This window comes from Embiotoca jacksoni, unplaced genomic scaffold (genome assembly GCF_022577435.1).
Source record: "Embiotoca jacksoni isolate LCO1_2020_lvr unplaced genomic scaffold, fEmbJac1.0.p SCAF_5, whole genome shotgun sequence".
Taxonomy (NCBI): domain Eukaryota; kingdom Metazoa; phylum Chordata; class Actinopteri; family Embiotocidae; genus Embiotoca; species Embiotoca jacksoni.
In genome coordinates, this window is record NW_027185403.1 from 2,357,177 (window position 1) to 2,383,502 (window position 26,326).

Sequence of the window (26,326 nt, forward strand, 5' to 3'; positions counted from 1 at the left end):
GGGGGAAGAGACAATGTGCTGTTGTTGTTGTTGTTTTTAAACTAACACTGAAGCAAGAGAGGAAATTGTGGGTCTGAGATCAAGGGCGTAGCTGGTGGGCTTGTGTTACCACGGGGGAATTGTTGGAGAGTGTTGTGAATGACCATGGGGTATGGCTTTGCTGATGCAACAGCAATAATGTCTAGATTGTGCTCAAATTGTGTTCACCTCTCCCCAGAGTCCAGTCGGATTCAGGATGCAGCCGGGCTCATTTGATTCAACATCGTCTCCCGCAGTGGTTGAGACCTGACGGTTAATGCGTCGCGACGGCATGATTGGATGATAAAATTCACATTGAAAAGACATGTGTAACCACAGCTGCAGCAATGTTACTTAAGAGGCAGCTGGTTGAGACCCTGCTCAATGCACTGTTGGCTCCAGGGGTGCACGCAAACACTGTCACCTGTGATGCACTGTGATACGGGATTGCTCTCTTTTATACGTACTGTAACAAAACATGCACATGTAACGCCCCTCAAACCGGTGACCAATAATCACGAGAGGGATGTTTCCTCATTTACTGGAATAAATGAAATACATTCGCGATACACAACTGAACAAAATAAGCAACACTTAGCTACCGCAGAATACATAGTTCTCATTTCATACCATGGCTGGTAAATAACATGCAGCTGTGGTTGAATTAACTCATGTAAAACTCATAATAGTTGCTAGATAAACGGTTTACAAAACTGTGTAAAATACATTTTGTACAGGTGAATTCACAAAACGGCGGAATCACCTGGTGAAGTTAGGTTGAACCAGACTAACGAGCACGGCTACGCTCATGTGAACACATTTTACACTGCTCAACAAAACTCCGTACTAACTTATTCGAAATACTACATATGATTGTACAAATTTGTATAGCACCTTTCATACAAGAAATGCAGCTCAAAGTGCTTTACAGCAAGAAAAGTACACGGTGTTTTACATAAAAAAAACTGAAATAAAGGAACATTTAAAATATAGAGCAGAAATATAATGCATAAGAACAGATAAGATGCAAAAAGTTAAATAAAATATCAAATAAAGCAAAATACATTTTAAAGTTGCGGTAGTTCAAAGTGCAGGCAAGTGCAAGAGAGCTTCAGGAGTAGCTAGTTAAAGGCTAAAGTAAAGAAATATGTTTGAGCTTTCTTTTAAAAGTATTTACTGAGCTAGATTCCCTCATATGTACATTCCCTTGGCACTTGGAACGCATCAGGAAATTATTACAACCACTTTACTAATGTAAAACAACAGAAACATACCTGAAAACGTGGAGAAATAATATCAAGAGTGATGTGAAACGTAATTACTGCAATGAGAAAAAAAACACTGCGAATTCCCCGGGTATGCAGGCAAAGACCAGAGCAATTGATCTCAGGCAAGCTGATCAAGGCTACTTATCAGCTGATTGATAAAACAACACTGACTTAAAGTCGAACACAAAAAGGAATAAAATAAACAATGAATAAATAAAAGATTCTTTAATGTTCAAGTTCTTGCTCTTTTAAGCCAGTTCTGAACACCCCCGATACATTCTTTGTCGTGACATTTGATCTTTTTAACCTTGTTATATGATTTTTTTTTGTGTTATTTAAAAGTATGAATTGACTCCTTTTAGAGTTGTAACAGATCATTTCCACTTGTCACACAAACACGCACATACCATATACTGTATGCAAACAAGCTTGCATCAAGTGCCGTAGAGGGCAGACAAAAAAATGGATCCCCCATCAGCACCACCATTATGTCCTCAGTCATTAACATGAGCCACAGTCATGCACAGAAATATCCAGTACTCCTCAAGATACTCCTACACAGTTATTTGCCATGCTCACCCACTGTGAGACCTTTTATTACATGCGAGACAGACTGAGTGATACCAGGCACCCGGCACTCACCCTCCTCTCTCTGGTAATCTATTCTTACCTAATTATTTGGGGGAGTTGGCTTGAGATCTACCTTAATTTGCCACTGTGCTGTGTGCAATTAATCAAGGCCCATGCTAACTGACAGCCTTAATGGACGCACTGAGCTCCTCTGTGATTGTCTGCTCGCTGCCTGTTCCTTCAGTGCGTAGTCTCAGAAACCAGACAAGCATATCCTTCAAGAGCGGCTACACATACAAGGACACTTCCACTGAATTGAATGGTGGGGTGCAGTGCTGAATGAATACATTCATCTTTGCTTACTCACTCCCACCTCTCAGTTGAGCGGTGGTAATAACTGTGTTAGAAATATCAATCTGTGATTCTTTATGATACAGAAAAGTCTGATACCCAACTAAAGTGTTTGTGGCTGCTATTCAGTTTGAGTTGAAATAATTCCAGGTTTTCTGTTGCTTTGTCTTTGTTTTCTTTTTTTTTTTAATGTACATTTGAGCAGAGGAATGAAGTTTCTATGATTATATAAATGGAGGGGGGGCAAGAAACGCAGAGACAAAGGCAAAGCATGGGTGCTTTTAAGGTTTCCAAATAGTCCTCTGGCACTTAAGGTTTCTACTGCACTCAGATGTAGAGTGAGGATGTTGCCCGAGGTGTAATGCAATGACAGAGATGTGGCTGCATTTACACTTTGGACAAAAAAAAAAACAGCTTTTCAGAAAAAGTCTGCGTTCTCCAGAGGTCTGGCCTCTATGAGGATGTGATGGAGTGTGCTATAAAGCATTAGTTTTAAACTTGAGGGCACAATTCAAGTATATTACACCTCCAGAGAGACCTTTTTATGTTGTATCACAGGGTCAGACGTTGTGAGCATAGGGCTCATCATTGCACTTAGGAATCACAACCACTTTAACTGTAGAGAACTATAAATGCACAGCACTTTTATTTTATTTTTACATTTTATGTAACATCACACCTTGTCTATTGACTAAAAGACCTTTAAACTGTCCTGCAATTTCTTCATCCACTCTCACTATTGCCCCGCTGAATCAGGTGATAAAAATAGTTGTTCTTTGGCCCTTGTGTTTGGTGAAATGTCTGGCTGTTAAAGTACTTAGCTCTTTTTACTATGCAGCCTCATCATGATGGCAACTTGGTCTCCAACCAACAGCTTGCTATTATAAGTGGGAAAATGTGGCTGAGTCTGACTTGAGGATTAACCCTATTCTACACCAAGACACATATCAGGTCTTATGATTTTATTACCCATCTTTAGCAGGAATATAAAGACTTGAGTTTCTTGATGGGTAATAGTCATTCTCAATTTACATCCCACCCCCAAAACACATTAAAATTGCCTCTCTTTTTCACTTTCCTTTGTCCATCAAAAAAATTTGAAAAGGAAACTTTAAAAGAATATTTAAGAAAAAAACATTAAACAAATTGCTCATTTGCATTCAATATGAATTGATTTAAACCCATTCCCGTTAGATTTATTCACTCTTTTTGAAGCACAGTTGCAGTGAGAATTAATTTAAGGAATAAACATATCCTTTTATGTGCCTCTGTGCATGCTGCTGTGCACCAAGATAGAATCCCAGTCATAGTTATCATTGTCTATTTCCATCATTGTTTCTGCTTTATGGCTCCATAGGCTACCACAAATGGCAAATTACCGAGAGTACATGAGGATGAGTTGCTGTAATGAAAGCACAAACAATGCCAGGAATGAAAGATGGGTGGAGACGGCGCTGCCACTGTGACGATGCACCGCAGAGCCGGGTTGAAAAGAGGACAAAATTCCCAAAAGCGGCGCCACTGACTTGGTTGCTTTTGACAGGAGTGCTGAGGAGTGCGTCTCGACTCTCTGTGAAAGTTCTTAGAACATGTACAAAGTACATGTGAAACCACAACATGGCAGGGAGCCTAACTATGTCCTCTAAGCTTTGTGCCAACCTTTTCCTCTCTCCTTACCAATCCTTCCATCGGGACCCGTCAGGAGTTTTACAGAGATGAGACTTTGGATCAGTTTGCAGCATTTGGGCCCAAATTAAAGTGTGACCTATCGACAGTAAAGTGGGATTATCTGTATCTATAAATAATTTGAAGATTGCTAATTATATAAACTTTACAAACAGTGGTGAGAAAAGATGCAGCATATCTGTAGACTTAGGGTTATTAAAAAGGGGATTTGTGCAATTGAAAATCCGGTCGTTACAAAGAAATGATGAACATTTCATTCCCCCTCCCCATCCTCGTGTTCTTCCGGGAGCAGTTATTTGCTCCAATGTTGAATAGACATCCATGGATAGTAATTATGTGAAATCATGGGAATTGTTCTTCAGGCTATTTCAATATGCTGCTACTGTGTCATGCTGTTATTGTTTTTGCCTGTTTATGAATAGGAAGCTTCCTGGCAACGAACGCTCAGAGAGAGTTTACCCTGAAAGTTATCATGTATTACGATGCTTGACCCAAAGAAGAAACAGGATTGCATGCCTATGGAGTCTCTTCTATTGCTAAAGGGTTTGGATGTTTGCTGTAATGACTCACGCACATGCTGTTGGAGCCTTTTTTTTTTTTTAATTTCTTAATTTATTTATTTTTTTAAAATATGTATCCTCTTTTTTCCCTGAATTTACCTCATTTCTGTTTTTCTTTTTTATTTGTATCTGTCACTATAGTTATTTTAACAGCTAAATAATTACTTTTCTTACGCTGATATAAAGAAGTCACGTAATAATGGAATTAGTTATACTATTAATTGTCCATTGCATGAATGTCCACTTATTTTTTTGATGTTCGTTCATGTTACTGCGAGCCCCTTTCACCCGACTGGATATTTTAATCCAACTGCGACTGCATTGTTTAAGACACCAGTGACCAGACAATTGCACAAAGTATCACTCCCAACAATGTGTGCCTCGACCTTTTGTGGTCTCACAACCAGATAGAGAGTGCACCTTGATGGAAAAGCCCCAGGGTTATGACGATATGAATGACCAAGTACTAACCTTTGACTCCTCTGCGCTTTACCCCTGACTGTGAATAAATGATTCTGAAGGGCCCCATCCCAGAGGATTAATGTGCTCAGCAAGGCTTCAAGCCGCTCAGCGAGAGCAGACAGTGAAAAATGTGCCACTGACTCGGTACAGTACAGCGGTACAGTGACAGTACATTTTGGAACAGCTCAGTTAGGATTCCTGTTGCTTTTGTCATTCAGAAACCGGCTCCGTGTTGAGGGCAGTGGAGCGACCGCAGTCGGTGCCAAGGTGAGATTAAACATAATATGCAGAACTGTGAAGTAATGAATCATAATAATCAAGTTGGATAATTGCTACCAGCACATTGTAGTCAAGTAGAGGGGGTATAATTTGAGTTAAAATTGATAGAGTAAATTAGTAGGTCACAAAAATGACATAATTATGAATTTCTCCATGTTCTGAAATCTCCATTTTTCTCTTTGGCTATATAACTTCTATCGAGTTCTGTTGTCAAGCAAAGAAATTTCAAAATTAGATAATACAAAGTTTAATCCGTAATGCTTGAAATGTAGGAAATCTGGTGGAATACTTGTCAATCTTAAATAGCTAAACAACATTTTAGGAAGTGCATGTTCTCATCATTGTGGAGACTTACAGCTCCCATATCTGCATGATAAATAGAGTATGAATCTGTAACCAGCAGATGATTAACTTAGAAGACTGGAAACTGGGAGAAAACCAGTTAACCTGACTCTGTACAAATACAATAACAACCGCCTACGAGTTCGTCTAAAGACCTGTTTACAATCTGTAATTAAGCAAATTAGCATCTAGCTCAACGACAAATGTGAGTATCAATATTGGATTCACTTCTCTCTTTTCAACTTAAATGCTTTTCCAAAATGTTTAACTACTCTGATTAACCATAGCCCCAAATTACTATTATGATACAGGCCAGAAAATATTTGGTTAATAAAGTTTTTCAACCATTTAAATCACATTGACTCGAAAAACATTTTCAGAATATTAGGATTTATCACCACCTTGCCTCTTAGGATAACTTTGCTCATTTTTATTTATTTCTTCATTTTTATTTACATACTTGCTTACATACTCAGACTTATTCAGGGCCATAAAGAGCAGTTATATCTCCCAGCAAGTATTATATAAGCAGGGTCAAGACCGGGACTGGTCCACCTTGAAACAAACACAGACGCATTTCATGGATAGGACCCATAAAACCCCCACAGGACACACGCACATATATCTAGTCATCCATACATAAAATGCTGGAGGATAGTATATTTGTTTGCATGATAAAGTTGATAAATTTGTGGTCTAATGAAAGGTGATCCATAGGGCAAAATATGTTATACTGAGCTTGAGTCACTGATGTATCTCTGACCACGCTTGTTTCAAGGCACATCAAACTTCAGAATTGCTTCTTCACAACTGAAATGTGAATAGCTGGAAGGAAACCAACCGGATATTAAACATGAAATAATTTTAGTGTGAAATTGCTATTTTCTGTTTTCTTCTTGGTTTCGCCATCTATCATCTGCCCAGTGTCTGCCTGTTATTGTCACATTTGATTCCAAACAAAATGGATGCGGTTGATATGCTTTCATATTCTGATAAATTTTCTCCAGCGGGAAGATAAATAGTCCAGATATATTTGTGCTTGTACAAGCATTTTGCAGGGCTTGCGCATTTGTCAAGTGCTGCTGGCACCGTTGTGGAGGAGTCCTCATGGATCACTCGCTATCCAGGAAGAACGTATCGGCCAGGACGGACGGGCGGTGTCGTTTTAAATGGAGATGCCGCTCTCACGTGCCTTTAAATAGAACATCGGACCACCCTGCATCGTCAAACACATATTATATGTATTATCAGCCCCGGTCTGTACGTGTGCTGTTTGTCAGCTGGTTTCCACCCACAAGGGGTGCCACAGAGTCAGGGGGTGAATTATGGCGTGTCAGCAGAGTTCTTGTTTTTTTTCTTATAGTTTTATACGAGTTGAATATGAACCCCTCCCCCCCCCCCCCCAACTCCCCCCCCCCCACCTCCCCCTCGCTCCTCTACCTCTCTCCTTCTTAACGCTAGTAAAGTAAGACCCTCGGAAGCTGAGAGCATTGTTTAACTGTAGGGCCTAATTAAGCACGGGAGTGAAAAAGAAATCAGAGGCAGCCGGGAGGCGGGAGGGTAGTGATGCCAGTAGAATAAAGGTTCGGGTGTGGAGGGAAAAAAAAGCCTTGGCCCGTAACACGGAACATAATCCTAGTGTTGCTTTCTATGCACTTCACTAGTCGTGGCATCACGATCACCGGCTTGTGATTCAGTTTTCCTTCAGCTCAAAGTCCTGGTTTTGTATTCCTGTCCACTTCTTGATCAGAAGCCCCCAATGGGCAGTCCGCTGCAGCCATCACTTCGGGGCCAAGGCTGGTTGGAGTTAATTAAATCCGAGCTAAGTGAAGCGGCAGAGTTGGGTGGGAGGTAATGGTCACCCGTCTTCAGCTGTGGGACTGTAGAGTGTCTTGTCCAATGAAAAAGCAGAAGTGATGCACTGCCTCGGAACGGCACAGGCAAATGGTTAAGGAGGACGAGGGCAACATGCCGTTAAATTGAATGGGAAAGATCTTTAAGGTACGGCGCGGCTGTTGGGCAGCGGGAAGAGCGGATAATTTCATCGTCTACTAATCACATAAATGCCAACGAGTGCTAACAGCACCTGAACATGATGTTTTTATAATATTTTCTTATCTCAGCTGGTTTGTATTTTGTTGTTTAGCTCGGCTTCCACGGCCAATCATAAAACACCTAATGAAACACACTTTCTGATTTAATGAGAAAACGGTGCTCACTGACAGGAAAAAGTTCATTAATTTCCAATAGATCTATAGTGGATCATCATCATCATTTTACACATCATGCAAAATATATGTTGGATATATTACAGCTTAATGTCAGCCCTGAACTTAAGCCAGCTGCTGTCTTTTATTTTGTTAAATGGTTTATTTTCATCTATCAGGAAACAAAACTTTTTGTCAACTCGCATGTGTGCAAATCCACCTTACAAATCTTACAAATAATGCATTTTTGCCACAGGGAACTAAGCTGAAAATAACAGTCCCCAGTTATTTTTTTCAGTTTTTCCTGGATACACCGGGAGCAAATGTGCAAAAAGGAGACACCTTTGATTGTTGCGTCTGAGAGTATCTACTTCAGCTCAGCCTCCAGCCTAAGGAACTTTTGACTGTATTGATGGGATACTGCTGCTTCACAGGGGTTATATCTCAATGTATGCTGTTTTTTTTGTTTTTGTTTTTGTTTTTTTTATATCATAATCTTCTTTTGAATTCTCTCAGTACTGTAAAGTAATGTGAAAACTGTTTTTTTTTGTTTTTTTTGTGACGAGCCTTCACAACAAAACTTCTTAACATTTGAAGGTTTTTTGAGTTGCTCTCATGTCGCAGCGACACATCGAGCGGGGTCACAGGTGGATGAGTACGTCTTTCAGCGGCGACCTAATTTCATCTCGAGGAGTGAATATGGCACAATGTTCCTGCCACAGCTGATGGAGTCGCATTCAGCAGCGCTTCGAAGACAGGCAGACTGAGGTTAATTTTATCTGAGTTTATATTACAATATGTTATGATCCCAAAGCGAGTATGGAGGGGAAAAGGGAGTTGGCATCCACAGCTCAAAGTTTAGAGTGCTGGAGAGTCTTTGGTCAGGCCATTGTGGACACTTTCAGAACTGGGAGTGGCCTTGTCCTTCTGACTGAATTGCATCACTTTAAGAAAAACATCTAGGGACCATAACGGTTAGGACATTTCTCGTTTGTTTTTAGGAGGGAAATGGATAATGGACGGAAGCAGTGTGGTTCAGGTGTCGTGGTCAAAAGTCAATGAAAGAGGCCAATGATGAGAGTGTCACAGTGGTCTATGCCTGAAGGTGACCAAAGCTTGAGATTGGAGCTGATGTCATCCGATGAATGTTGTGCAGAGACACATCTGCAGGCCTGTACAGTGATTACTGTGCTGTAGGACACGCGGCGGTTCAAAATCACACAAAGGGTTTTGCAGATGGAAAGAAGTGTTATATCTCACAGAGCACAGGATTTCACAAAGAGGAAGAAAGTTGTTTTTACCTCGAGTTCATGGGAAACACTCACCTGGAAACGACAGTGCAGAGATTTATTTTTTAACCTGACTGAGAGACACGATAACTAAGTCACAGTGATGCAAAGTGAGGATAGAAGCAGGTTAAAGACTGTGCCCTAAAACACTGACGCACACCCTGATGTGAGTTGTTGTTTTTTTTTTTGTCTGACTGTGTGTACGTAAGCCTATACCTTATATGAAGGCAATATTAATCCATGACTGATATCTAATATTCGTCAGCGTTGCCCATTGTGGGAAGGAAGATGTAATTTTCTTTAACAGCTTCTATGAAATCTTTTGAGGAAAATCAACAGATGTCTGAACCCTGCCTCATCGTACTTTAGGGAGCTGCTAAAACTAGTACAGAAGTCATTACCATATGTTTTACTGAAAGGTTTAAATAGTACTCAGAGTACCTACATAAACTTTGCGTGCATTATTTAACACATTTTGGATTCAGCCTTGGAACGTGTATTAATGCCTCAAAGATTTTTATCAGTTTTTCTGGGTGCTAACATGAGTGTGAATTCTTATGACACAGCTTGGACCTTTTAGATGTTCTAAATATATAATTCCATTCTTGGCTTGGCCCCTCGCTGCAGTTATCCATCCCTAAAGAGCAACTCATTTTTTCAGTGTTTGGCTTTTGAATTGCGACTGGCTTTATAAAATGTGACAAATCTGTTGAGATTCTTGTAATGTTGCCTCATGAAGCTTCATGGGTGAATTTAGTTTTTTTTTTTTTTTTTACTTTTGAGGCAGTGAGAATATTATACTGAATACAAGCAACCGAAGTCTCCCTGGTCTTCTGTGAGTCATATTTTAACTGTGGAGAACAGAAACTGTTGAAAGTGCCTCCCAGAGGATCTGAGAAGGGGATGCTAAAAACTTACCACGATAGCCTGACATTTGCCTGGAAATTTTATGTTTTCATCATTTATTCTTCAGGTGTTTGATTTTTATGTTCTTCATTTCACATTTCCCCCCTTGTTTTGTTAAATATTTAATCTTCTGCCTCCTATTTCAATGTGATGTTTTTGTCAGTGAAAAAGTCCATCATTGTACACAGTGTTTTAACATGGACATAAGCATCTCAGTTATGATCAAGTTTTTGAGGTATGTTGTTTTCATATTTGCGCATGTAAACATAGTTTTCCTGTTTCAGATTTGTAAGCCCTTACTCAAGTTTTTAAGTACTCAGAAACTTTGATACTGTTGGAGGTGTACATATTGTATGCAGATAGACCTTCAGTTAACTGATTAAACAGAAACAAAGTAAAGAAAATTTTGTATTTCAGAAATAAGAGTTAAATGTACTTCATACTTTAGCGTGCAGAAGACATCAAAATGAAGAAACTGAGGTCCACTTAAAGGACTCCACATTGCAAAATAAATGTCAGTAGTCACAGTAAAATGAATTTGACAGTAACAGCTACAGGAATGTCAGATTAATGATTTCAAAATTGCAAGTATGCATTTTAAACATCACAGACGCCTGTGCAAATAGCAAGCAGTAATTGAAATAGGATTTATCATTTAGAGACATGCACAACCAGTTTTGTCTATGTTCCGTATAAACTTTATATTCTGAATATAATTAAAACCTGAATACACCACATACCCGGGATACTCATGTCCATGTCAACACTCATAGACACAGTTCTTGATATTAGTGCCATTACAAGGAGTCTACATCAGCAGAGTAGCTTCCTGATAGACTAAAGCATGACAGGGTGCGTTAATGCACATTCAGTTTAGCGTCCTCTCGTATTTATCGCTGGGCTTCAAGACTGAGAATCCACCCTCTGCCTATCAGCAGTGAAAACCTCAGGCCTTCTGTCTGTCCTGACCAAATACGTGTACGAGGCGTTTCTTTGCTGCCAGCCACCACCAAAAAAAAAAAAAAACAGCCGGGATGAATGGATGTCTTAAACAAACTTGTCTCTCAGTTTTACATTTCTCCCCTTCTGTCCGTGGATGTGTGCGCCCCTCCCTCCCTCTCTCCCTCGTGCCAGAGCTGTCTCTCTCCATCTCTTCAACTTTCACTCTGTTTCTCTCCCTCGTCCTGATGCTGTTGGATCTTCTGACACATTCATCGTGACAGGTGTAAAGTCACAAAAACACTGAGCTAACAAGGGCTCCAACTTACTTTGGAAATAGAATCAAATGAAACTCGCTCGGCATGCAAACACGATCACACGTTGTTTTTTCCCCCCTCTATAAGTGTAATTACTGGTTGTTGTTTTTTACAAAGGCTTTCTGCAAAAAATATGCAACACACCGAAGTGTCAAAGCAAAAAATAACATTCCTCAAACACCTCTGCTGCCTCAATGTTAGTCTATTTGTGGTTACACGAAATCCAGAGGGCAGATTTACTCGGCCTGTGTACTCACAAGGAATCTAAATAACACGCTGAATCTTGGATTCTTCCGCTGTGATTATCTTATTTTTAATAGACGTGAGATAGGCGGGTAATTTCGTCTGCATCGCCAGCAGACGTGGCTGGTTTTGCCCTTAAAATAAGAGATTACTAATCTTGTATCTGATATGATTCATAGTGAGAACTGTCACACATAAAACATGTCTGATAAACAGTCTGCTTAAGCGCTCGGATACAAAATACATCTGTTATGTAGATAAAGCCTCAAATGAATTAGATATCTGTTGGTTTTCATTTTATACTGTGATGCATAAATAGTTGTAAAAGTCATTTTTACTTTTTAAATTGAATTTCACTTTTTCTTTGAAGGCTACAGACTGAATAAAAAGACTGAAGTTTATATTTGGAGATTAGATGCATTACGGTAATTAACTAAAATTGGACAAAAATATGAAATAGTAGCAGTTCATCTCTCTTGAAAAGAAGCCTGTTGGTGAGGTAAGATTATTTCATCACAGTACAGTAAGTTACTGTTGCATTGTTTAATCATCACAGCCCTGCTGAGCTGCTGGTGTCAGCGAGAACGCTGCCGTTCCGGTTTGCAACTATTCCTTCCGGTCCTCGGGAGTCCAGACACCAAAGGTGACTTGCTAACTTTGAACTCCCCCAGTGTTTGGTATCCGCACTTGAACTTGGCGTACTCTGTATTTAGAAAGGCCTTGGGTGTCAGTCAGAAGCTTCGACCATGTCCACATTTAAAACCGTGGCAGCATAGCACGGCATGAGCTGCACGGCATGAGCTGCCCAGCAGCAGCTCTCTCTTTATCCACACAGTAGATGCTCACACACAGTGTTGAGCTGCAGGTCACCTGCGTTTTGGAAGTGCTCAGAGCCTCATAGATAACCGCTGTTGTTACACAGCGTTAAAATATTCTCTGGGTTGCATTTACAGCCATACAGTGTGGGTAAAATTCAGTTGGGATTGTGACAAATTTAAATAGCTAAATTGATTTTTTTTTTTTTTTTTTTTTTTTTTTTTTTTTTTTAATTAAAAAAAGGTCTGTTTATGTGCTATTATATGGATGATTGAACAACAATAAACAATGTGCTCAAAATGGCAGCAAGCTGCCACAGAAATGTAAATGCAGTACGATATTGTTTCTGTTTCTGTGGCTGGGTTACTTGTGGGGCTTCTGCGCATGCCCAGTTGGAGGAGATTCACCCATTTTGGCTTTTTTTAATGTGGGAAGAGGTATTTGCAAATAAGCTAAAATGACTGGTATGGATGCATGTTGTTTCAGCATTTTAAATTCAGCTGCTTTAATGAAGACTTGGTCTTAATGTGGCTGCCTCTTAATATGCAATAATAATGAATAATGAAGAACTTTAGTCACAACTGTTGTTTTGTTTGTTGTTCTTCCCATCAGTCTGCTCAGTCATCTTGCGTTTTACTGGAACCGGTGTACTCACACTGTCCGCTGCCCTATCTTTCACCCTCCTTTTAGTGTTGCGGTACTTGAGAGGGCTCCTTGAGCTCGCCATCCAAGCCTCATCATTTATCATTCAGGAACCTCACGTCAGAAAATTGGCTTTTAATTATTTATTTTATGGCTGTGTCTTGGGTAATTTGGGGGCAAGACCTTGGCGTGATTCACGAGAAGGCTTCGATGGATGATAAATGTTCTGCCCTGGTGATATGATTGAAATCTTCCCTGTTTCCCTCTGCTCACCTGCTCTTTTTTTTTTGTTTTGTTTACTCCCAGTTTGAATTTTAGAAAAAAAAATATATTCTCCTGTGTGTTCGTGCTCTGCTCCTTATGTACCGGTACAGGACTTGAACAAAGGGGGGAAAAAACTACCTTTTTTCAGTACAATTTGAATTATCCTCCCATGTTGTCTCAACCATAAAATCCTCTTTGAATTATATCAAATTACCCAAGTAAGATGCCATCAGGATGTTTTTTTAATTCACACACATCATTCATACATTTTTTTCACTGGCCTTACTTTATATGTTATTTTATACTTTTTATATCAACTTTTTTAATACTTTTAAGCACGTTTAAAATGCCCACTACAGTAATAATACACATTTAGTGTAAAAGTTAATCTTCCATTCATGTAACTGTGAATTAACACAAAAACAGACTGCATTTTTTTCAGTCAAAACAGACGGAGGAAAATACAATTTGGACTGATTCTGCCCATAACTTGTGTAACATGAGATTGAAATGGGGGGGAACAGTTACATTACAACAGATTGCTAACGATCACAGTCTGTGTTGAATGGCAAAACATAGATCAGTGAAATTGCCCTAATTGCATTATGCTAACTCTGTGAGAAACAATAGCATACAAGGTGAGGCGCATAATTAAAGACAAAACAGAATTTCCCGACAATACATTGTGATTTCTTCCCATCATTTGGCAAAACGGCCTCAACGGGGAGCAGCCGAGCTAAAGCGTCACAGAGGAGTTCAAATATAAAGAGCGAGGGCCTGCGAGTTCACACACTTTCGGGTCTTTTCTCTCCGTTCTTCTCTTCATTTTCTGCAGAGGCACCATCATGTGTGCACTGTGGTTTGATTAAGAGCTCCCCAGGGTTCAGCAGAGGGAAGAGAATGTGTTTACTACAACACTTTTATGCCATATACAATGTTCAGTTTGTGGTCTTGATTGAGCCCAGTAGGCCCATCGAGATTGCAGCCTCTGCGCTCTCCAAACCTCTGGGGGTTAATTAACCACCACTAGGTAACTAGCGAGCAGCCTCCGATTGCATTAGCAAACAAACAAACCTTTGAAATCGTCTTTGTGTGGTGTTCTGCATGTATCAGGTGTAGTCTTCTCATCCTTCGACAGATGTATTTTTACCTTTTAAACCGCAAGGAAACTGAACAACAAATGCAAATAGTTTTTTTTTTTTTCTCCAGTTAATAATAATGTCCAGCCAGTCAGTCGTGCTGTAGGTTCCTGCAGCTGTGATGCTCTGGAGAGATTTTTTTTTTTTTTTTTTTTTTTTTTTGTCTGAGATAGAAGAAAACACACAAGATGAAGCTGGAGATTCTGCTTTCGAGGGGATTTTATTTTGGCTCGGTTTGCTTTGCGGGATATCAGTACCGGCAGGTCACTCTCTGAATTCCTATGGTAAGATGCCTTTGTTATAGATTTCCGTTAAAAACTAAAATGTCTCTTTACTCTTTCAGGGTCATGGAGGTTGACTTGTACAAACATTGTATTTTCATTAGAGATGTGTATTGTTAATGATAAATGCACAATACCTTGATGAGATTAATTTATTTTTAATGATAAATCTGCATTGATTTTAGTGTAATACTCTTTAATTTCTTCATCTTAATTGATCTGTTTCCTCTTTGTTGGAGTATACACGTCAGATGCTAGAAACATGTAGCCTAATGTGGATGCTTGGGACTGTATAATGTTTTCTAGAACTTGTATAATAAACAATATAGTCTTCATAATCTGAAATACTTAAAGCAGGGTTTTTGGATTACTCCCCTCGCTTCCTGAAATAGTTTGTATGCCACTCTGAGATTGTGTCTACGTTCAGACTGAGGATTTATTTTGCCCTTATGCAGATGGGTGTGAAATCCACGTTATCCCATGAAATCTGCACCGGTGCCACCAAACTTTACAGAAACATCACGATGCCGAATACCCTTTGTGGAAAAAAGTCCAAACAGCTTGCACACGTTTGCATTGCCTTACTGAGCTGCATCCATCTTACAACCGAACTTTTGTGTATACTAGCCAGTTTATTATCCTATTACTCATCTGTTCATGTGGAGCAGATGAGTAATAGGCTGCTGCAGGAGGGGAGAATGCTACAGGGAGGAATGAATTTGTCTTTTCTGCATGAATCGCCAATTATTACATGAATACATGCCTCGTAACTTCCAATCCTTGCCTTCTATCATGTGTCAGAATCACACCTATTATCAAGTCACTCGCACAGTGGCTGTGTCCCAAATGACTTCCCTACTTTCCTTAGTACACTCACATACGGTACTCTTGTGTAGTACTTTATTCGACTGGGTAGTATTGTCTCAAACCGCAAACTGACTTTCTGAACATGCTTGAAATAACCGTAGCACTCGAACGCATCAACCACCAACATATCTGCGGCTTAAAATATTTCACCCAGAATTGAGCGTGTTTTCGTGCACTTTGTTTAACACACAATAAATACATTGAAGGCTTCTAGACAACATCAGTATGGTGGTACTTAGTGAAAAATAAACCATTGTGTGTGGTGTTCAGCAGCAGCTGCAGCTTCCACAGATGCCGCAGTTTGAAAATACTTCAGCTGGGTGGGAAGTGGATTTTGGCCGGCGCCATCTCGCTCGTTCCGAGCGCTTTGGAGCCGCAAGTGACCATATTTGGGCGAGCTGGGGGGGAGCGAGCGAGTGGTGGATCTCACTCGATCTGATTGGAAATCACCCCCACCGATAGCCGTAACCTGACTTCACCACAGGCCCGTCAATCAAATAGACGCGCCACCCGCCAAAACACACCTTTTGAAGCTTATTTTCCAATTAATGACGGGATTATTTTCAGATGAACTGCCAGAAAACTAATGAGAAGGAGTGACGTTAGCGAGCAAAACCGGGACAATACGTTAAGAAATCGTATTCACTTTTATTGAATTTTATGGAACCAGTTGAATGGAAGTACATGGAGTCTTTTTTCGAGCCAGATGCAGACACTGGAAATGCACTTCCGAAGTGTCAAATCTCAGAAGGAGACCAGTAGCCTTGCAGGGGATCATGTGTTCGCTGCTTCCGTCCGAGACGTACTCTGGGATTAATCTTCCCTGTGCTAAAACGGTGTGGAAATCTGAGCCATTATTGTCTTCAGCAGTGAGGTGTAATGAGCATACAATGCTAGTCTGAGAGGTTTCACCAAAGTGCTGAGGCTTTAGGAAAAGAGGAGCATGATTCATCTTGTTTGTAAAGCGAGCCTTTATTCGTAAGAAAAAGGCCTTGGCTATAGCTCTTCCACCCAGAGACTCTGTAATTGCTTTCGGCTGCACCTTGAGAATTTGATGAGTCAAGTCAAGACGTTTGTTCGATTGACTGAGCAAAAAAAAAAAAAAACTGAGCTCCTACGGTAAGAGTGTATTATCATGGCATCACCGTGGAAACACAAAAGTCAAGGCCATCGGGGTGTGAATCAGCTTTAATGCATTAGATGTCCGGATTCCTTAATTTTGTTCACATAATTGCTTTTATATGCATGAAATGAAAGAAAAAATGCCTGCAGATACTGTAATGTCAATGTTTTTTGAGTTTTTAAAAAAACAATACACAGCCAACTCACACTGATAACAGGTGCATTTCACAGTAATTATTTTCTTGTTTTCCGGGTCAGTGTTTTACTTATGTCACATTCTCTTTTAGTAAGGATTCTCCTGACATCGAGATGTAAGCTGATATTATCACATGTATGTTGTCCTCGAAGACCTGTTGACAAACAAGGCATAAGAGTGGTTTAAATATTCATTTATGCTGCCGTGACACCCTTTAGCTTCCACTAATAATGTCACATATTTCTACACTTAAGCAATTTCCATAGTAACAAAATATTCATAATGTGGATGGCCGAGGTGATTCATCACCATAAAAGCAGATATGTTTAACGAGACCAAATGTCCACTTCTCCCATCAGTATACAGGAACAGGCGCCACTGTTTTAACAGTTCTTTGTACTTCTGATGAGTGACTACAATAACTCAGACGCACCTCCTGCACAATGTGTACCACATCAAAGCAAGTTACGCTCGCCACCAAACAGTTTAATCCCTTTATGTTCCACCTTTTTTACATCTACAGATGGTCGTCCCGTCTCGCACTTCTGACTCTATGATCACGCACGAGCTATAATTGTGCCTTGTGCTGTTTTCATCTGCTCCTCTTTAATTACAACTCATTTCCATAACGCTCCCTCCCTTCATTCTCCACTGCACTGCGCAGCCCTTTTACAAAGTGTACCCTACGTTCTCAAAACTTGCTAGCATGCTACCAACTAGTAAAAAAAGATTTCTGTACGGGAAGACGCAGACAGCTCTCTTCTCTTATTAAAGCAGAACAGAGTGTACTGTATCTGTCGAAAGAAGATAGGTTTGAAGTGTCTCCGCAAGACCCTCTGGATACCCTGGATCCCGTAATGGGGCCCTGGAGGGTTTGTCATACATGATATATATCAAATTAATTGTCACACCAAAAAAAGAAATAGTGACCAATAGCCGGGACCCAACCACACATCATCTTCATATCGGTGGGGAAGAAAGTTGTCAAACTGTATCTGAAGCACGTGATAAAACTTCCTACCGTTTGACCAGTTAGGGAGCTCTGTTTTCTGTTTTCTTATGAATAGGATGCCAGAAATTTACAGTAACCCCCGTTCTGAATCTACGTCTTTAAATTTCCCCTCAAGGGACTTTCATTTTCTTTGCCAAAGCACCCCAAAGTCCCCCAAACGCCGGTACACGATGAGTCAGTCACGTACACATTGATTTCGGCACAGCGTGGTAACGATCGAGAGAAGGGGTTGGTGTTTTTTTTTTTTTTTTAAGGACGATGTTGTCACAGAAACAAGTGTGATAGGGCTCTGTGAAGAAAGTCATAAAGTGTCAGGGACCGTCACGGGAGAGGATGGCTTTTCCAAACGAAAATCAAATACGGCAGAGAAAATAAAGTTGTGTTTTAAGACATAAATATCAAAGTATTCTGATTTACAAAAACATTCATCTATTTAAAAGCATAATGTTGTGGGGATAAAAGCAGTTCGTCATTTTCAATTTAATAAGAACCGAGGCTATGTTTACTCTCACTTTTTCCAGGGATGCTGGCCGTGTGCAGCACGCGGACGTTCAGTAATTAATTGTTGGAAGTCCTACCTATTCAGACCATCTGGACTATAATTAGGCCACAGTAGTGCCCTCGAGCTCAGAATCATCATGTTTGCTTTTTCCCCCGCACCAGATTGGAACCAGTAACCTTTTCCCCTGAACTTTTCTATCGTCATGACACGGCGTCCTTAGAAGCAGCCCTAAGGGGCACCTTGGAACAAGTGCACCGTTGTTTTTGGCAGTCAGTCTTTGTAGCCACTCGCACTGAAACCTTAATGAAAAAGGTTGGAAAGAGGTCAGTCGTGAAACCCAATAACATTCAAGGCAATTATTTATTCCATTATTATTATTATTATTATTATTATTTTGACTTATTGGTTGAGTCAGAGACAGAAACTGGTATCTATTTATAGAGTCAATTTCCAATGTAAAGTTTTATAGAAAGTAGCATTACCTTTGATAGCTTTAATTTTTGATGGATTTTGCAGCCGATGTTTGTATTTTTAGAACTAAAATGCCATAATCTCTAGAGTTCATTTTAATGTAGTAATAATAACTACATGTGAGATTGCACCCGATTGTAGTTGTTGTCTTTTATCTCCCTGCTGTCCTCAGACGCCTGTTGGGTCTGCTAGTTTACGTCATTTACAATCCAGATTAAAAACAAAAGGCGACCAAGCTTTTTGCTGTAGTAATGACTCATTTGTAAAATCTTCCAAATTTGAAATCTGGCCTCAAAAACACCATTTTTTTTTTTTTTTTTTTTTTTTTTTTTTTTACTTACTGAGCATAATAATGATCTCCTACCAGTCTTTTTATGTTTTCATATTGGCTGGCATAACTTTACTGCCTCATTTTGCTAATAATATGCTGTGTCCTGTCTTTATATAGTTATGAACGATTGATGTGTTGTTGATTCTGCTGCTGCTGCACTAACAGGAGGACCGTCCCTTGTATGTCACCTCATGATCAGACGTCTTCTATTTTGATGTGAGACATCTTGAAATTAAAAACCAGTCGGTTACACTTCATGTATATTTCTAACTTATGAATTGTGTCTATTCAACTGAATAAGTCAAAAAAACTAAAGATCTAAAAAGGAAGTGAGTGCCAGAGATGGATTTCTGATAGTTTGTTGGATAGAGACAGAAAGAAAGAGAGAACTTCTCTTCATTTCAGAGACGTCACCCCTCGGCACTTGGCCCTTCAATTACAGTGCAAAAGATGCCAAATTCGCCACCATCTTTGCTCAGTGACATATTCCTGAGTGTTTTGACTTGCTGAATTTATTCACAGCTCAAAGTTCAAAGTTGCTGTCAAACATAAACTTAGTCAAAGTGGCCAGAGAAATTTTAGCACTGAATCTCGAATAACTATGTCTGTGTGTCTGTTTAAATCTTAAAGTGAGTAAACAGATGTGAAAGTATTTGATGAGTGTGTGCAATGGGAACACCGACACTGCAGACACCAGCAGATGGACTGTAAAGTAGAGCGAGGGTCGCCAGCCAGAGGCTCCAAGGTGTGTCTGCCTTATAAAACACCTGCCACGGACACATATCACAACTCAGCAGTTTACAATGGTGCATCCTTCAGTTTTTATCGAAGTGCTTTACATCAATGATTTAAATACATTTTTCATACACATTAAATGACATATGAACCTAAACATGCATTAGAATTGTGGAGAAATATAATAAATTATATTAGTTTAGGGAGTGCAGTGTGGACGGCAATTTGCATATCCTGAGCGAGAGTCTCAGTAATACTGCAGCGTAGTGGGAATAGCATAATACGATTTTTGTGGGGCAGTCCACAGAGCAACTGATAAATCGAAAGATTAATTTAATCTGTTTTCATAATAAAACATTATTAGCCATCCCCTCCTCTAAGCACTACCTTTCAGGCTTCTTAAAAGATTATACACTTCCCAATCATTTACCTGCAAGCAGTCAAGAAAAGTCATTAAGTTAAGTAGACAAGCGTCAGTGTTCGTGATGCTGAGAACGATGGGAGAAAATCGGTGAAGTGCCATGAGAAATGGCCACCTTAATGATTTCTTTGCGGAAGGGTCTGTCTACAGTTAAGTCGGTTTCGGCTTATCTTCAGTAAGCAGGCCCTTGTTGAAATCCGCCCCGGGTCTTCAGGTGGCAACAAACTTTTATTGTGAGGAAGTCAAAATGCTAAATACAGAGTTGTTTAGGCGAGTGTCTAAAACTCTTATTTCCTTGGCAAGTTGGACCACAAATTATCACAACCTCAACTGCGGTTAGATAAACGAAAGGTGGTTCTTGTTTATTAGTAACGTAAAATATTGGGTTCTGCACTCCGTGTTGTTTGTTATTTTCTATCATTAACATAAAATTAAAGTATTTGAGGTTTGTCGTTTCTGTTCTGCATTTTTCTTGTTTCTTATCAGGAAACCAATCTGTCTGCCAGATGCATCCGCCTCTATTTGTTAGACTTTCGACGAGGAAGATGACGTAAATTATGTCTCCTTTCCTGTTGATTGAGTGCTTCAACTGCTCAAAAATGTTCTGCTTGACTTGAAAAATATACCTTTTTACACAGCTGTCATAAAATCTGCATACACCCTCAGTCAAGGTGGATGGTCTTTTTTTCTCTATTCTTCATCCGATCAGTAAGTAAAACGATCAAAATTCCATTACAGTACAGATGAGCCAGTGAGGGCAGAATTCACAAAATGCCAAGCCTTGTCACTGAAAATTAATAAAACTGTGTTTACAGTGATGCTGACATTTGATAGCGTTTGAGAATTGATTGAGTCTGCTCTTGTAAATATTTAAAAGCCAGATCCTATCAGATGGCGATGGATTTACACACACAGCAGCTACAGTGGACTGAGCCGGTCACCAAAGAGTGGAAAGAGAGGAATTTCAAAGCAAGCTGCTGGTGATGAAATTTCCAGAGCTGAAATTATAAAAAAGAAATAAAATGTGTGTCTTGAAACAATGGTTGCCCATGTGAACATTGAAACCGGTTATGTAATCATTCCACTTGCTCATCTTCTCCAAATTCCTTTTCAATATTAAGCAACAGGGACAAAATCAATGGTCACAGTTGCATAAAAACATTTTGAACTTTATCTGAAGCTATTATGAAGATTCAAGTTAAAGAAATGAAAGGCTTGTTTTGCAGAGTTACTGTTTTGGGGACATAAATCTGTCCCTCCGAAGCTCAGCGAAGACGCACTTTTCATGAAAATATAAAGAGGACATTTTATACTAAAATGATTCCAACTTTTTAAGATACTGAGTTGATTTGCTCAGACTTCTGAAGCCTACCTCCGATGAACTTTGGGATGTGTTTTTGAACAGAATGAAGACGGCAGAAATGTGTTTATTCTGCACAGTAAAAATGACAACAAGCAAAACCTCTTTTAATATTTAAATGTGTACCTGACTATTGTTTTAAGACCCACTTGAGAATTCATTAACCCATCCTTAAATAAAATGGAATAACCTTTATTTGTAGTAATAGGATTCTGCTTCAATAACCAATTTTTTAATGCATTTCATTTTGATTTTTGCTTTTAGTTTCTCGTCTTCAAGCTCGTTTGATTGAAAAAATGTTGGTGCATGATACACCTATAGCTATTGGAGAAAAAAATAGGCTTGTGTTCTTGTTCTTTTTTACAGAGCAGATTATTTCACAGAACAAAATGTGAAACAATTCTCACTCATAGTAGACAAACTATAGACTTCCCATCAGTCTCAAAGAGCAGTAATGCTTGTAGTTGTATTCAATTCTTTTTTTTTATATTCGAAACTTACTATCAGTCTGTTTGACCTTGCATCAAACTATCATAACTTTTTATTCATATCTTATTCAAGTTATGTCTGTGGAGTTAACCAAAGCAGTAAAGGGCATCACTTTCTATAGTGAACTTTTTTTTTTATTTCATTTAAATTAACAGTGTGTGTAATTTAAGTTAGAAGTACACATCAAACATTTCCGAAGCTACCTTGAACAGTTTGGCTTGGCAGACCTACTGTTAAAATAAGCGCTTCCCACACCACCTCTTTCCCAGTGCTTAAACTAATCACCCAGGGCTATTGTTAGCTAAACTGCTGCTGTGTGGAGAGCTACACAGTCCCCGGGTGGACCCAAATTCTCTCTCACTGCTCCTCCTTAACTAAGAAAGCTACTTCAAGGAGACATGAAACAGAATAAAAGGCAGGAGGGAGAGGAAGTGGAGGCCCTTTTGGATATATCATAATAATGAGAGTAGCACTAACTGTAACATTAAGTCAGGGTCATTTTTTTTTTTCTTCTCCTGCTGGAACTATTGTATTTCTTAATAATCAATGACATCTTAATACAACCACATTTTTATACCTGATTTCCAATTATAAAACTTTTTTAGTTTTCTGTAGGTTTCTTGAGAGCTTAGGGGCTGTGGATTTTCCACATAATATTGGGATATTATGACCATGTTTATTTAAGAAATTTACTATGTGCCATAAAAGTAATTCTTTCCTCCGCTGCAGGTGGAAGAAGGTGGGATTGGTATGGCACAGAGGCTGCTAACGACAAGAGTTTGACCAGTTTTAATAAACATTACAAAATAAGCTCGGCAGACAGAAATTTCTCCATTGTCTGTTTAGGAGCGGCTGTGATCGTCTCTAAAATGAGAGGAGCTGGTCATTTTGGTGGTCTTTCGGCTTAGGCGCTGTGAAAAAGCACCTGGGCGCTGTGTACATTTTGGAAAAACCCAAAATAAATGGTTTGCAAATTTCATCTTTTATTTGAGAGTAATTGTAGAAAAGTTGGTCACTTCAGCTGCTAAAATCACGAGATCCAAGAGTGACCGAGTGTGGTTTAGTGGTTAGCACTGAGGCTGTTCCCCTGCCGCATTCACCCAACAACCCAGGGAGCCAACGAAACAGGAAATGTGTTTCAGTTTACTATAACGAAGACTCATTTTAGGAAGCCTTGAGCCAATCAAAACCTTGATTTTTTTTTTTCTTTTCTTTTTTTTAAACAAGATTACTTTAATGTATCTATGATATTTTTTACATGACTGCACTTTTTACAAAGTTTTCCAACTCTAATGTTTCCAAAGTTGCTCGTACTGTCTGGCAAGTTTATTCCAGTGTTTGTACTGGAGGCCATCTGCAACGGAGAAAGCAATTTAATTAAACTTGAACATGTTTATTTTGATTAAATTCTAGCTACATTGTTTTGTACTGTTTTCACAAGTCAACGATGTTGAAGCAGTGACATTACCTGAGCTCCCACCGGCAATGCAAACACAATACTGCTCATGCATGTTTGACTGAACGCAGCCCCTGGCTATTGCCTTTGACAAGCAGCTCTGACAGATCTGTATACAAATTCAATGATCTCTATTTTTGTGTGTTTTCTTTTCATTTTACTCCCACCACTTGTCTTCCCCACATTCTTCCAAATGAGAGGTTTGTGAAAATATATGGTGAGATCACCCCCGATTCTCCTCATGAATTATTCAGAAGTGTGAGATGAGAACTTATCATGGTAGGATAATTCATCATACAACTAAATATAGATGAATGAGATGTTTTGTTGCTCAGGTTTGACTTGTTCCTTTAAGGCAAATCATATACTTATAACATGCACAGCAACAACTGTGTGTCAATACTTACTGTACTGTAAAGAACATTCAAAATACTTAATGTGTTACATACATACTACACAATGTACTGTATGTTACTTCTTAAATGTAGCTTGTAGAGATGTATTTACATGTGAAAAATCAGAGCATGGCATCTTATGAATATGGAGACACAAGCTGTGCTCGTGATTGTTTTAGATTTGTTTTAAATTACAGATCCTCATTACTTAAAGGGGAATAAGATTCTTGGTTTCAAACGCCACTTATTAAAATACAATTCTAAAAGTCTTGGTTGGTCCAACTGCCGTTCAACCAATGTGGGTGTTTTTACAAAATGATCAGTTACGTAAAAGATAACACCGCATAATTGCACAATCATTTTACCTTCTCTGAGTTGCCATGTAATTTTGAATATACTTATTATACTGTAAAATGTCAGTTTATTGTTATGAATGGCTAATTTATAGCGTAAGTACACTTGCCTCCTCTTTGGGCTTCTTTGCAGCCGCTCAGGAAAAACAGGAATAGATAAAGGGGGGGAAATGTGATGAAAAACAATTTCCGTGATATTCTAAACATGATGAGAGCTTTGGCGAACATATCCCACGGTGTGTGAAGTGAAAGTGAACAGCATGGTGGACCGTAAATGCAATATTGACTGAGACGGTCCAGACAAGAATCAGCAGGACCGTCGTTTCGGTCATTATCTTTTACCACCTGCTGTATCTTTCTTTTTAGTTTGGTGGCTGTTGTTTTGACAGCAACCGAGTCATGTAACCTGATCAATATCCAATAAGGCTTTGTGAATCTTTGCATGGACAATGCCACAGAACAACCAGATTAGATGGGTGATAACAGCGACGTATATAAACACAAGCAAATCATTCCAATGGTGGCTTTCATTTGTCCTCTTAGAGTTCATTAACCCTTCGTAAACTCTGTGCTCAGAGTTCAGCTGTAAGTGCAGTCAGATTGGCCCCGTTGTGTGAATTCTGATTCTGATAAGGTAAAACAAGAAAACAAAGAAAGGGTCTCTTTTCCAAGGTGCACACGCATACAAGAGATATTTTGTATACACAAGTGTTTACAGGTGACAAAAACAACATTAATAATTTTGCAACATCAAGAAATCAGAAACTAAATCCAAATAAGCTTTATTGGCCAGGTATGTTTTCACATACAAGGAATTTGACTACATTTATTACTTGTTCTCAATGTAAATACCCAAAAACACACTTAAATAGACATATATATGCAGCTACAACATATATACAAGTAACAGTGAAAATAAGACAAATGTGGGGATCTAGAAACTGTCCTGAAATTAATTTGATGGCTAAAAATTGTCATGCAAGGACTGTTACCACTTTATAATCCTCTGAGCATTTGCTGATAATATTTTTTGTTTGTTGTTTAAGAATTTTATTTGAGTTTTGAGTGTGTGCATACAATAGATCCATTGGAGTCAAATCAATACACCATTACCTTTGTTTCCCCAGACTATCTGAAATACCAATGTAAAGCTAAATAATCATATTATGTATCTGTAAAGCCTCTATTTTTTTTTTCTCTCACCAGATCCCTCACACAGGCAGTTAACGGACAATATAAAGATATAAAAAAATAAAAAAAAACATGCACGCAAATATCAAGGACTGCAGAATGCAATGTTGTCTTTTCCAGAGTGCTATAAGCTGCACAATTGAAAGGAGTTTAATGGCATTGAGCTGCGAGGTCAGAGGCCAGATCTCTTGATTGGGCGAAGAGGGAGAAAAAACAAAGTGGAGGGAGACGGAAACACAAGGACACGGAAGAACAAGCCTCATATGCACAGAAAATGGCAGCATTAAGAGAATGAGATTTTAAAACAAGAAGTTGCGAATCCATTTTGATTTTGAAAAAAAAGTTAAAAAAAAAAAAGATGGGAGATGTCTCGCAGATATTTACAAAATATTTCCTGCCAAATATGATGAAAAAGTTATTCAGACATTATATGGGTGGGATGCATGGGTATGTTAGAGCTGCATGTGTTCCTTTTAGCTAACAACATAAATAATTTCTGTCCCTTCCAAAAACAAATTCTAATTTTTATCTCTGCATTTCTTTGTCTGTTTTTTGGTCTGAAAAATACTGGCTCAGTGTTCTCTCGTGGATGTGCTGAAGACAGTGAGCGCTGAACGGTACATTTTGCTCAAACGACAGCACTGGATGCTTTGATGAATTTGCAAAGTATTGAATATGGAGTCATTTTTTTTTTGTCAATATGGGATGTTTACAGTGTCTCGTTATGCTGAAAAACATCCTCTCAGCGCAGTACTCGGTCTAAGCTGATGCACTTTTGGCAATGGGAAACGTGACGCTTTCATTATGCCGCAGTAATACTCGTTGTTGTTTTCTGAATTTTCTGCT

At 39.1% G+C, this 26,326-nt stretch overlaps 1 protein-coding gene across 6 annotated transcripts in view; it reads left to right on the forward strand.

The window, feature by feature from the left end:
- Positions 1 to 26,326, forward strand: part of lingo2 (leucine rich repeat and Ig domain containing 2) — a 200,557-nt gene that overhangs the window by 159,539 nt on the left and 14,692 nt on the right. The window contains exon 5 of one of the 6 annotated variants that reach the window (XM_069171242.1): positions 5,134 to 5,182. The exons of the other annotated variants lie outside the window; for them this stretch is intronic. The gene's annotated coding sequence lies outside the window, so the exon portion shown is untranslated. The remainder of the gene's footprint in view (positions 1 to 5,133; positions 5,183 to 26,326) is intronic. 6 annotated transcript variants of the gene reach the window in all.